General features: G+C 39.6%; 1 pseudogene; it reads right to left on the bottom strand.

Moving 5' to 3' along the window:
• Positions 1-272: 272 nt before the first annotated feature.
• LOC102254616 lies at positions 273-1,182 on the bottom strand (annotated as a pseudogene).
• Positions 1,183-11,962: the final 10,780 nt, after the last annotated feature.

Genomic DNA, 11,962 nt, shown 5'->3' with positions numbered 1-11,962 from the left:
GTACATTTGATAAAATGCAAAGCCCATTCTCACGCTCACCCACATGTAAATACAGACTCTTAGAAAATTATCAATAGAAAGGAAACTTTAAAAGCTTAATAATGGTTTACTTTACCATAGTTTAGTGATGAAAATTTGGAGGCATTCTTGTTAAAGAAAGAGCAAGACTAAGAGGCCTTTGGCAGCACTTCTCTTCAGCATGGTATTGGCAGTCCTAGCAAATGCAATAAGACAAGGAAAAGAAATAAGAGATTGAAGAGGAAGAGAAAATCTTTTTTTTTTTTTTTCAGGACAAGGAACAGTTTATTCTCACAGCTGAGCAAGGACGAGGCCCATAGTCTCGATAGCAGCAGAGGCAGCCCCCTCTCAGCCTCAGCCCTTGCCTCTTGGTCTGGCAGCTGCAGGTGGGCCGGGTCATGAGCCAGGGTGACAGCCAGGGCAGCAGCCCACCCGCCATGGGATCTGGGCTGGCCATGGAGCAGCAGTGGGCAGCAGCAGCAGCAGGTTACGGAGGGGGCGTGGAGTGTTAGTTGGGCTGGCTGATTCCCATCCTCCCATGGGTGGTGCTTGGTGAGGGTCGGGGGTACAGGGGGCCCGGACTGCGAGGTGGGGGCATCTGGAGCGGCTCAGTCGGCTGTGAAGATGCGGCTGGAAATGTCATCTAGGAGCCAGTCGATGCCGGGCAGCAGGTTATCCCCTGTGACCGCGCTGCAGCCCTGGATGCACCAGTGGTGGCTTCGGATGGAGTCCAGGTCCAGGGCCTCGCGAATGGCTTTAGAAGATAGTGCTCCAGGCAGGTCCTGCTTGTTAGCAAAGATGAGGAGGGTGGCTCCAGCCAGGCGCTCCTCCACCCCGCTGGCAGTCCTGCATGCGCTGGCAGTCCTGCATGCGCTGGCAGTCGGCGCTGTCCACCACCCAGATGAGGCCGTCCGTGCTCTCAAAGTAGTTCCGCCAGTAGGACTGCAGGGACTTCTGGCCGCCAACATCCCAGATGTTCAGCTTGAATCCTCGGTGCTCCAGGGTCTTGATGTTGAAGCCCAGGGTCCGGGAGATGGTGTCGATGTCTTCTCCATTGAACTTCTTGAGGATAGTTGTTTTGCCGGCGTTGTCCAGGCCGAGCATGAGCAGCCGCAGCTCCCGCTCTTTCTGCTTCATCTTCTTCAGGATGGTCAGGAGGCCCATGGTCTCTTTTTCTTATTTGTAAAGGATATGATTATCTATAGAGACTCTGATGACCATCTATTATAACCAATAAGAATTCAGCAGCCGAAACCGGTTTGGCTCAGTGGATAGAGCGTCGGCCTGTGGACTGAAGGGTCCCAGGTTCGATTCCGGTCAAGGGCATGTACCTGGGTTGCGGGCACATCCCCTCCCTTACCCCCAGTGTCTTATGTCCATTGGTTATGCTTATATGCATGCATACAAGTCCTTCGGTTGATCTCTTACCCAACTCCCCCCTACCCTCCCTCGGCTTCCCACTGTAGTTTGACAGTCTGTTCAATGCTGCTCTGCCTCTGTATCTATTTTTGTTCATCAGTTTATAATGGTCTTTATTATCCATAAATGAGTGAGATCATGTGGTATTTTTCTTTCATTGACTGGCTTATTTCATTTAGCATAATGCTCTCCAGTTCCATCCATGCTGTTGCAAATGGTAAGAATTCCTTCTTTTTTACAGCAGCATAGTATTCCATTGTGTAGATGTACCACAGTTTTCCAATCCATTCATCTGCTGATGGGCACTTAGGTGTTTCCAGATCTTCGCTATGGTGAATTGTGCTGCTATGAACATATGGGTGCATATATCCTTTCTGATTGGTGTTTCTGTTTTCTTGGGATATATTCCTAGAATTGGGATCACTGGGTCAAATGGGAGTTCCATTTTTAACTTTTTGAGGGAACTCCATACTGTCTTCCATAGTGGCTGCACCAGTCTGCATTCCCACCAGCAGTGCACGAGTGTTCCTTTTTCTCCACATCCTCTCCAGCACTTGTCTTTGTTGATGATAGCCATTCTGACAGGTGTGAGATGGTACCTCATTGTTTTTTTTATTTGCCACAATAGCATTCTTAATTGGTAATTATGGTTTGGAAAATTAGTGGAAAATATATAATTCATAATAGCAACAAAGCTATAAGGCATTTTAAAATAAGTAATAAAATACCTGTAATAATTTATGGAGAAAATAGAACACTACTGAATGACATTAACGAAGATCTGAATAAATAGAAAAGTAAAAGATTTTTATAAGGAAGATTGCATATTATAATGATGTCATTTTCCCCAATTTAATCTACAAATTCAGTGCTTTTCATGGAACTTCTCAGGCTGATACTAAAATCCATTAGAAAGAAAAAAAGCTTAGCCAATTTTGAAGAAGAATCCTGGGGACTTGTGCTACCAGACATCAATGTTTATCATAAACATAAGTTAACTAAAATAATGTCATATTTGTGTCAGGATATACAAACACATAAACCTGTATTTATGGAATAGAATGGGATAGAATAGAAAGCCTAGAAAAGTACCATATAGAAGGGTGGGCTAAAGAAGGTTTACAGTTGTTCATGTGGAAAAAGACATGCAGGTTATGCTTATTACAATAGCTTTATTAACTCAAAAGAATGTCACATTGACACAATAAAACTACTTTTGCCCACTCCATACACACACACACACACACACACACACACACACACATTATTTTCATAGACGTAACAAAGTATGAATGTCTCATCTTTCTAAGCTGACAAGTAGTTGAAATTGTTAGGTCACTGAAGGAGGAACGCACGAGGCCAGAATGGTGAAGGATTACAAATTTATTCGATCATCCCCATAGCAGGTGGCTGAGCCTGATGGCTCCAGCACCCAGTGACAGGAGTCAGCGGCTTTTAAAGGACTTTTGGCGGGCTTTTTCTCTGGGTGGAGACTTCTTTATGCGTACCCGGAGGGGGTATAGTGGAGTGTGGTCACCGCAAGTGAAATGTGGTCTCAGCAAAGGGAATGTTCATAGTGAAAGGACCTGGAAAACCAGTTCCCAGGGGAGGGGTATCAGTTCAATGGCTTGATCAAGCCTAACAGAAATGACAGATACTTTTTGGACCATATGTATATCTCAGATGTGCAGATGTACAGACAGGAGGCAGTTGTGAGAGCTCTTGGCTTGGTGTTAGACTGGATTTTAAATCTCAGCTCTAATACTTAATACTTCTATGAAGTTGGATAAGTTGCTTAAATACATTCAAACTCAATGTTACAGGGTTTTGTGAGGATAAAATAAGATAATGTATGTGAAATTACCCAGCATATGGTAGGCATTCAATGTGTTTTTCTTTCTTAATTATTTCCCCTAAGAAATGATGGTTCTTTTTGGAGAATGCTGTAAGCCTGAGTGGGACTATGAATATGGAACACATTTTGATTCATCTTTTAAGTAAAGGGTGAAGCATGTTTTTTATACCCTTTCCATAGAAGCATTTAGAAAGCTCCATACCTCTAAATATCACCCAGTTTTCTGGAAATGGGTCTGGGTGGAAAAAAGCCGACTCAGAGTCAATCACAAAAATTGTTTTGTTTTTTTAAAATTGCACAGAGCATACTTTCACACCAAAATAACTCCTCCCCCCCCTCATAGAACATGGATTAATTGTAGAAATTTGGAAATCCAGAATGTAAAGAGCATCCATAATTACATTAGCCAGAGGAAACCATTTTGGTGTATTTTCTTCCAATCTCTTTTATGTAACATATACCTAAATTGGAATAAACCATACATATCTTTTGTAATCTTTTTATTTTATTTTATACTGTACAGGAAGCATATTCTTAGGTCATTACACATAATAATTTATTTATTATTAGTTATTTTTTTAATCCTCACCCGAGGATATTTTTCATTGATTTTTAGGGAGAGTGGAAGAGAGAGGGAAAGACAGAGAGAAACATTGATGTGAAAAAAACACATCAATTGGTTGCCTCCTGCATGAGCCCCGCCCAGGACCTGAGCTGGGGGGAGGAGCCTGCAACCAAGGTAGTGCCCTGACAGAAATCGAACCTGGGGCCCTTTGGTCTGCAGGCCAACGCTCTATCCACTGAGCCAAATTGACTAGAGCCATAAAATAATTTTTTGAAAGCAAAGTTTGAATGGTTATGTAGTATTGTGTAGTATGGTTCTACCAATAAATTGATTATTTTCCTATATTTTTTAGACTGTTTAGAATATTTGCCATAGTACATATCACTGAAATAATCATTTGCTTACATAAATCTCTGGTGATTAAAAAAAATAGATTTCAAGCAATGCAATTATTACACCCAAAGGTATGTGCTCTGGCCTGGTGCCTCTGTTGGTTGGAGCATTGTCCTATACACCAAAAGGTTGTGGGCTCAATTCCTGGTCAGGCACATACCTAGGATGGGGGTTTGATCCCTGGTTGGGGTGTGGGGGAGGAAACCAATCAATGTTTCTCTCTTGCATAATTGTTTCTCTCTCTTTCTCCCTCTCTCTCTCTCTCATCAATGGAAACATATCCTCCGGTGATGATTTAAAAGAAGGTATAAACCTCTTAAAGCCTCAACTCATATTGAAAAAGTATCCTGTGGAAAGGTTGTACCAATTTTATGCTCTGGTTAGCAGTGTATAAGACTCAGCATTTTCCAAAACACTCGAAGCAAATCATTTTTATTAAGACTTTTTCACCCATGATTGCCACGCCCATCTGTGCTGATTAATTTCTTGAAACGTTTGTTGATGGTCATTTATTAACAATCATTGCCATTGTACTTGAGGCTTTGCATTTCTTGTTACCTTTGTTGTAATTTACGTGTTTCTTTTTAAAGTGTTTTCTGAAAAATAGCAAACCAGTAAACATGCTAATAATGCTAACATTAAGATTTAACTGCCTAGATAAAATTGAGAAAGGCTGACAAACTCAGACTGGTGGGAAGACTCAACGGATAGTTGCCTGGGGAACATGACAAGAGTCATTGTTTTTAAAACCTCCTGAGCCAGGAAGAAGGGGCTGATTAGCTGGAAAGGCCTATCATTTTCCCATTTCATATATTTATAAAAACAGCACAATTTTGTGAATGTGTTAAGTGGTCCAAAAATCTATATTTATAAAAGGCTAATATGCAAAGTGTCCCCTTGGGAGTTCAACTGGGAGACTGGGAGTTTGATCGCTCGCTATGATGGGCGCTGACCACCAGGGGATAGTGCGGAATGAAGGAAGGCCCCGTCCAGTAGCAGCTGGAAGGGGCTGATTGGTCCTGATCGCTGGCCAGACCCAGGGACCCTAAACGCTCACGAATTTCATGCACCGGGCCTCTAGTTAATAAATAATGATAAAACCAGGTTCATTTGGCCCCCTGACCTAGTCATGGACCTCTATTAAGTAGAATGAGCAGTTCTCCTTTAGCGGTCAGTCTCTTATGCATTTGTGTTTATTTGTGTGTCTCTCTCATTGGCTAGTAGAGTTCCTTAAAATAAGGAATAAGTGTTTTTATCTTTGTGTTACTGCTATAACTAGTGAGCAATACCTATAGTAGAATCAGGGAGATGAACCTGATGGCTGGCTGGAAAAGAAATTTTTGAGCATAATAGTGATGGAAGAACCCTCCCCCCCAAAAAAAATTATCAAAAGATTTGAATATTTATAATAATAAAAGCGTAATATGCTAATTAGACCGGACGTTCTTCCGGACGAAGCCAGGGCTGTGAGGGAAGCCCAGGTCCCAGGTGCCAGAGGGAAGCTCGTGCTGGCAGCTGGGGGAAGGAAGACCTACTCTTGCACGAAATTCGTGCATCGGGCCTCTAGTATAGTATAAAAATGTAAAATGTTCCTCCACTATCCCTTCTCCTCCATAAATGTCTAAGTCCATAAACAAACTTAAATGACAAAATAAATAAGGGAAAATATTTTCACTAAATTTGACAGCAAGAGATTTAATGCTTTTAGTATATACTAGTAAAGAACTCATAAAAATCAATAAGAAAATATTATGAGCCCAATATTTGAATGGGCAAAGGAGATGAGTAAATAATTCACCAAAGGGAAAATAGATATGATTAATATGAAAAATGTTCAATTTCACTCTTTTTCAAAAAATTTTATTATGCTAAAATACACAGAAAAATTGCCATGTTAACCACTTTTAAGTGTACAGTCCAGTGGCCAACTACACTTTTAATCAAATAAATGCAGAATAAAACAATCAGATACTGTTTTTGATCATTAGATGAAAAAAATTTCTTTCTTTTGTTTTCTAAATGAAAATAAACCTGACAGTGGTGAGTGAATAGAAATATATTTTGTTCAACATTTCTGGAAAGCAGTTTAGGAATATGTATCAAAAATGTCAAAGATGTTTATACACTTGGACACAGAGTCCCATTTTTAGAAATTTATCCCGAGGAAACAATCTGAAATGTAAGTAAAGATGTTTATAATTTGCAATGATATTTATTTTAACAAATACTAGAAAAATTAAAAAATTCAATAGTAAGAGAAAATTAAATAAATTTTTATTATAGCCAGACAATTGATTATTCACACATTCTTTAAAATGATGTTAATAGAAAACAATTTAAAAAATCAAGTATAATTTGAAGTGAAAAGTATTTATAAAATAGATATTTATATATACTTGTACATCTGCATAGAAAACTTCTAAAAAGAAATATACCAATGTATTAGCAAGAAGTGTTTCTGGATGTGCAAGTATAAGTAATTTCTCCTTTATTTCTCCTATATTCTCTTCTATTTTTTGAGATTTTTACAATGATAATGTGCTGAAAATATAACGAAGTTAACAGTAGTACTTATCTTTAAAAATATGTTTTTATTGATTTCAGAGAGAGGAAGGGAGAGGGAGAGAGAGAGATAGAAACATCAGTGATGAGAGAGAATCATTGATCGGTTGCCTCCTGCATACCCCACACTGGGGATTGAGCCGGAAACCCTGGCATGTGCCCTGACTGGAATCAAACCCTGTCCTCCTGGTTCATGGGTTGACACTCAACCACTGAGCCACACCGGCTGGGCAGTAGGTATTTATCTTAAAGAAAGTTGGTTGTTAAAGAAAAGCCAGGAATAAGCAACAGATGGAAGGAGATGTGATAGGCCCTTTAATAGGAGAGACATTTGAAGCTGTATGCTATGGGAAAGAGAGAAGAAGAGGTTAAAGATATAAGAAGAGGCTCTCATTGGGGGTGAGGTCCTGGGGCACAGAGTTGGGTGAGACCTGAGGGGGTACCTCTTCTACTGAGGCCTGAATGGGGAAGATGCAGACAAATTAGTCAGGAATAAGGAAGTGGAGAGATTCTTGCCTTATGTCTGCTATTTTCCCTAAAGGAGAAACAAGTGAGGTTCTCTGCTGGGCATCTGAGGTGAAACTTGAGAAAAGTGTGACGCTTTAAAGTTGCTACTAAGTAGAGAGGAAGGAGCTCACATGTTATTTCCCCTCCCATACCCGCGTCTTATCCATATTCCTCTGATCCATGATTGGCACCAGTGATCCAAAACAGGAATCTGGAAATTATCCCCCCATTCCCATTGATCAATACTAGTGAAGTTCTCATAGTTCAACCCCCTAAATATCCCTTGAACCAATCTTCTTCTCTTCATCTCCTATCTATCTTCTTGCCTGGATTGCTGCAATAGATACTGAACTTGTCTCTCTAGGCTCATTTGTTTCCTCCTACCCCATAATCCATCCATCATATTGTTGCCAGATCCATCTTTCAAAAATCCAATTAGGGATTTTGCCACACCTCCATTTAAAATACATCAAGGTCTTCAATGGCTTTTAGGATAAAATTCAAATTCTACTACAGGATATATAAGGTACTTTTTGATTTGGTCGTTTTACCTTTTCAACTTTATTTCCCCCCTCATTTTCCCCTTCCTTTCCTTCCTTCCTTCCTTCCTTCCTTCCTTCCTTCCTTCCTTCCTTCCTTCCTTCCTTCCTTCCTTCCTTCCTTCCACAAGTGCCAATAATATGCTGGAAACTGTGTAGGCTAAGCGCTAGGGAAATAAAACACAAAGGTCTAGACATGGTATCTGTGCAAGAGCAACTTACGATCTTGTGAGGAAAATAGACACAAATAAGTTTGATAAATGTTATAGTCATCACATCATGCACAGGGTACAGTGAATACACAAAGGAATGTGTCAGATCTCTGAGGCAGCAATTGGACAGGGAGAAGGCAGAAGTTTCGTAGAGGATCTGACCTTTGAACTGGATATTGAAAGATAAGTAGTTTTTGTTGTTGTTTGTTTGTTTGTTTGTTTTTGGTGAAGATGAAGAAAGGTTTTTCAAATAGAGGCATTAATACGAGCAAAGGTATGGAGGTGTGGGACAGCTAGTGGTATTTGGTTTGCCTATAGAACAGAGTGCAAGACTGTGTGAGTGTGTGTGTGTGTGTGTGAGTGTGTGTGTGTGTGTGTGTGTGTGTGTGTGTGTGTGTGGTAGGACAGTAGAGGAGAGTGTGGTTGTAAAAAAAGACTGGAAAAGGAGACAGATGTCAGGTGGTGGAGTTCCAGGCTCTATCCTGAAGGCAATGGAAAATAATTGACAGGTTTTAGATAGGAGAGTAACATAATTAGATTTGGAATTTAAAAAGATTTGGTTGACTAAAAAGTGGAGGGTGGGTTGGAGGGATATAAGATCCTGGAGGCAGTGAAGCCATTTTGAAAGTCGTTATTTGGAGGAGATATAAAGGCCTAACACTGAACTAAGGGAAGAAATTGGGATGTTTTAGAAATGTTAAGGAGGTAGTTTATTCTATAGCAGTGCTTTTCAAAGTATGGTTCCTGAACTGGTCACAGTTTGTGAACTGTTTGTTACCAGTCTGTTATGAGATAAATACAGAAATTGAGAGTAAGAATTTAGAAACATTTGTAGTAATTTCAAAGAGTAATTTTATAACTGCTAAATCTAATAATAAAAAAATTAGAGTTGTTATATGTAAATCTTTGCTTTTTATGTAATTTTCTTAGTAACTCATTTTAATTGTATTCTATAAAAGCTTTGGAGTACAAATGGACCTCATTGCAGTGGGTTGAGAAGCACTCGTCTGTGTGCCGTGGTGACTGAGCGAATATGGGGGTGAATGGAAGGAAGGAGTGTAGATGACTCTTGCTTTGAAACTGGGTGTGGTAGTTACAGAAAATTACAGAAGCAGCCATTTTTTGAAATACGGTAAATTTCACTTTCCTATTGCTTTGGATTATAGTCATGTTTTAAAAGATGTACTTGGGAAAACATGTCATAATCTTTTATGCCTCTATGTTTTTGTTTGCACGATTTTTTTTCTACCAGAAACACTCTTACTCCCTTCTTCACTTGGCTAACACAATATAAAACAAACGTTGTAAAAGCAATTTATGTTTTGCTGAATGCCTTACATTCATTATTTCACTTAATTTTCACGATGATTCTGTGGAGAAGAGGGTCTCATTTTGTTGATGAGAAAACTGAGGTTTAAAGAGGTTAAGTACTTGTTCAAGATTATTTAGCTAATAAACTGATGGAGTTGGGTTTTGAATCCAAGAAGAAATGAGATTTAAGAACTCATGTGCTTACCATGAAAGCATATTGCCTCATCAAGACACAACTCTACTGTTGTCTCTTGCAGGAAGTCTTCCCTTATGGTGCATCTCCTGCATTCCCACAAAGCACATGCGTACACCTCTCTTCACCTTGCCTTGCCCTATTATAAGCATTTGTTCATTTGCTGCTTCCTTTTCTTTCCTAAACTGTGGGCTCCTTAAGGGTGGGAAGGATTCCTTACACCTCTAATTCCTCAATCCAGAGCACAGTGCCAATATTCAGCAGGAGCTTGGAAAATGTCGGTTGAATAAATGGAGGTATGAGAAACATGGTGTATTATTGGAGGGACATTGGATGTGGCCAGAAAATAGAGCACATGGGCTAAACCTGAGCCAGCAGATTGAACAGATTGTGAGGACAACAGTATTTGCTGGATTTAGGAATCTGCAGTCACAAAGTCCTTTTTCCTTTTCACATCCATGAATATTATACTTTTCAATGCTATAAATTCTGTACTGGGAGACACCAACCAGTACTGTACTAGTACATGTTTAACAGTCGCCTCCTTCCTCTTTTCTCTCCAAAAACCTTGCTTCGATGTTTTTTGTTTTGTTTGTTTGTTTGTTTTAATTTCCACAATGTACATGCTCCTGTCATGGCCAATTTCAAGCTACCAATGTGACGTTACTAAACATGGATGTGGGAAGAGATGCACAGTATCATGTCATTTTAAAGTATTTCTACCACACAGTTACAGCAGATGGAAATGACCTGGAGAGTAAAATAGTTAAGAAGTAATGACCTGAATGTTTCTTATCTTTGTTTTCAATATGTCTTTCATTGGCACCACCATCCCTGCAGAGACTGTTTTTTTGACCTGAATATTCGTTTCTCTCTGAAGCTTTCTGAGTCAGAGTTGACTGAGTCGGACAAGTTCTGCACTGTATGATGGGGCACCAGTTGCTTGGACCATCACCTGCTACACTACTTTCTATTGCTTACCTGTCCTACTATGGCTTGAATATGTGTCCTGGCGTTTGGATTTGCTTTGCCTCTATTGCATGGTTCTTCTTAGTTTTGTTATTTACCTTTGGACTCAAGATTCTTTTTGCTTTAATAACCGATACTTGGCCTTATTCCATGATCTGATTACAGGGCTGTCTGGCCAACCACAACTGAAATCCAAGTGCTGATAAATAGCAATATAAAAAAATGAGCTGATTTAAGTAGATATTTATATTTTAGTGTTATCGATATCTACCAATATCTGCAAAGACCATGGTTGCTTTATTTCTAAACAATTCCTGAAGATTCAAGACTGCTGAGAGTTTTGAAGGGTGCCTAGGTTAAAAAAATGGAGCAAATGAATTAAACCAATAGCAGTTCTTCTCTAGCTGTCAGTTCAAAGAGGGTTCAGAGGCGATTGAGTGAACATGGGAGTCTTTTATAGATTGAGTTTTCCTTGTTAGCCTATAGGAAGGACATATGGGATAGATCTAGGCTAAGAACCAGGCGTTTTTGAAATAAAATACACTATACTTATGTGTAGTCTTCTACTAATTTGCTATTTGAACCTAATGAAATCAAGGCTCTTCATTAAGAAAGGGGGCTTGGCATTAGTCTTAATGTTCAATAGATGTTAACTGGTAACCTAATATTGATACAAAACTAATGTTAATATATTTCAGCCTTGAATATTCTTGAATGATTAGAAAACAACGTGAGAAAAATTACAAAGGAAAACAGCATGTTAAAAAATTCAGTTGGTTCTCTCAATGGGAATAAAAACCTTTAGTTGCTCATTTAGGACACATGATGTTGGTTGGGGGTAAAAAATTGCCCCTGTGCCTCAGGCTTCATTGATGCTCTGTCCATTGAGAGGTGACTGTGCTGTTCCCAGTTCAGGAAAAGGTTTCTGAGCTTATCCCTGAACAGAAGGAATCTTTATTAACTTAAAGATTGCTGAATTTTTTCCCACACTCCAGGAGAGCAGTTGTGTTTAATGACATAGTGAAAATCCACATGGGAACAGGAAGCTGGTTTTCTGAAGATCAGTTTCTATCTCGGACTCTTTCCATAGAAGGAGAGTTACCTTAAATCTTTTCCTGGACAAAGTAGGCTAGAAACAAATATTCTAAAAAATAAATAAGCAATTGAGTAAAGTTAGAGAGCTCTCTGAGTCTGACCTTCTGGTCCAAGGAAATGATGCCGATCAGGGCTTGCTTCCTGGGCACGTGGTCCTTGCCCAGGAGGGGTTTCACTCTTGGGTCCATGCTGTTGCCATCATGAAATTCTTAATAATTTTTGAGTAAGGAGCCCGACGTTTTTATTTTTCATGAAATAATATAGCCAGTTCTGATGGCAAGAGGGGTAGAAATGGCTGCCATAGAGGGTCTTTTTTTTTTCCTT

This window comes from Myotis brandtii, unplaced genomic scaffold, assembly GCF_000412655.1.
Source record: "Myotis brandtii unplaced genomic scaffold, ASM41265v1 scaffold1037, whole genome shotgun sequence".
Taxonomy (NCBI): Eukaryota; Metazoa; Chordata; class Mammalia; order Chiroptera; family Vespertilionidae; genus Myotis; species Myotis brandtii.
This window is presented reverse-complemented; position numbering and strand designations above follow the sequence as displayed.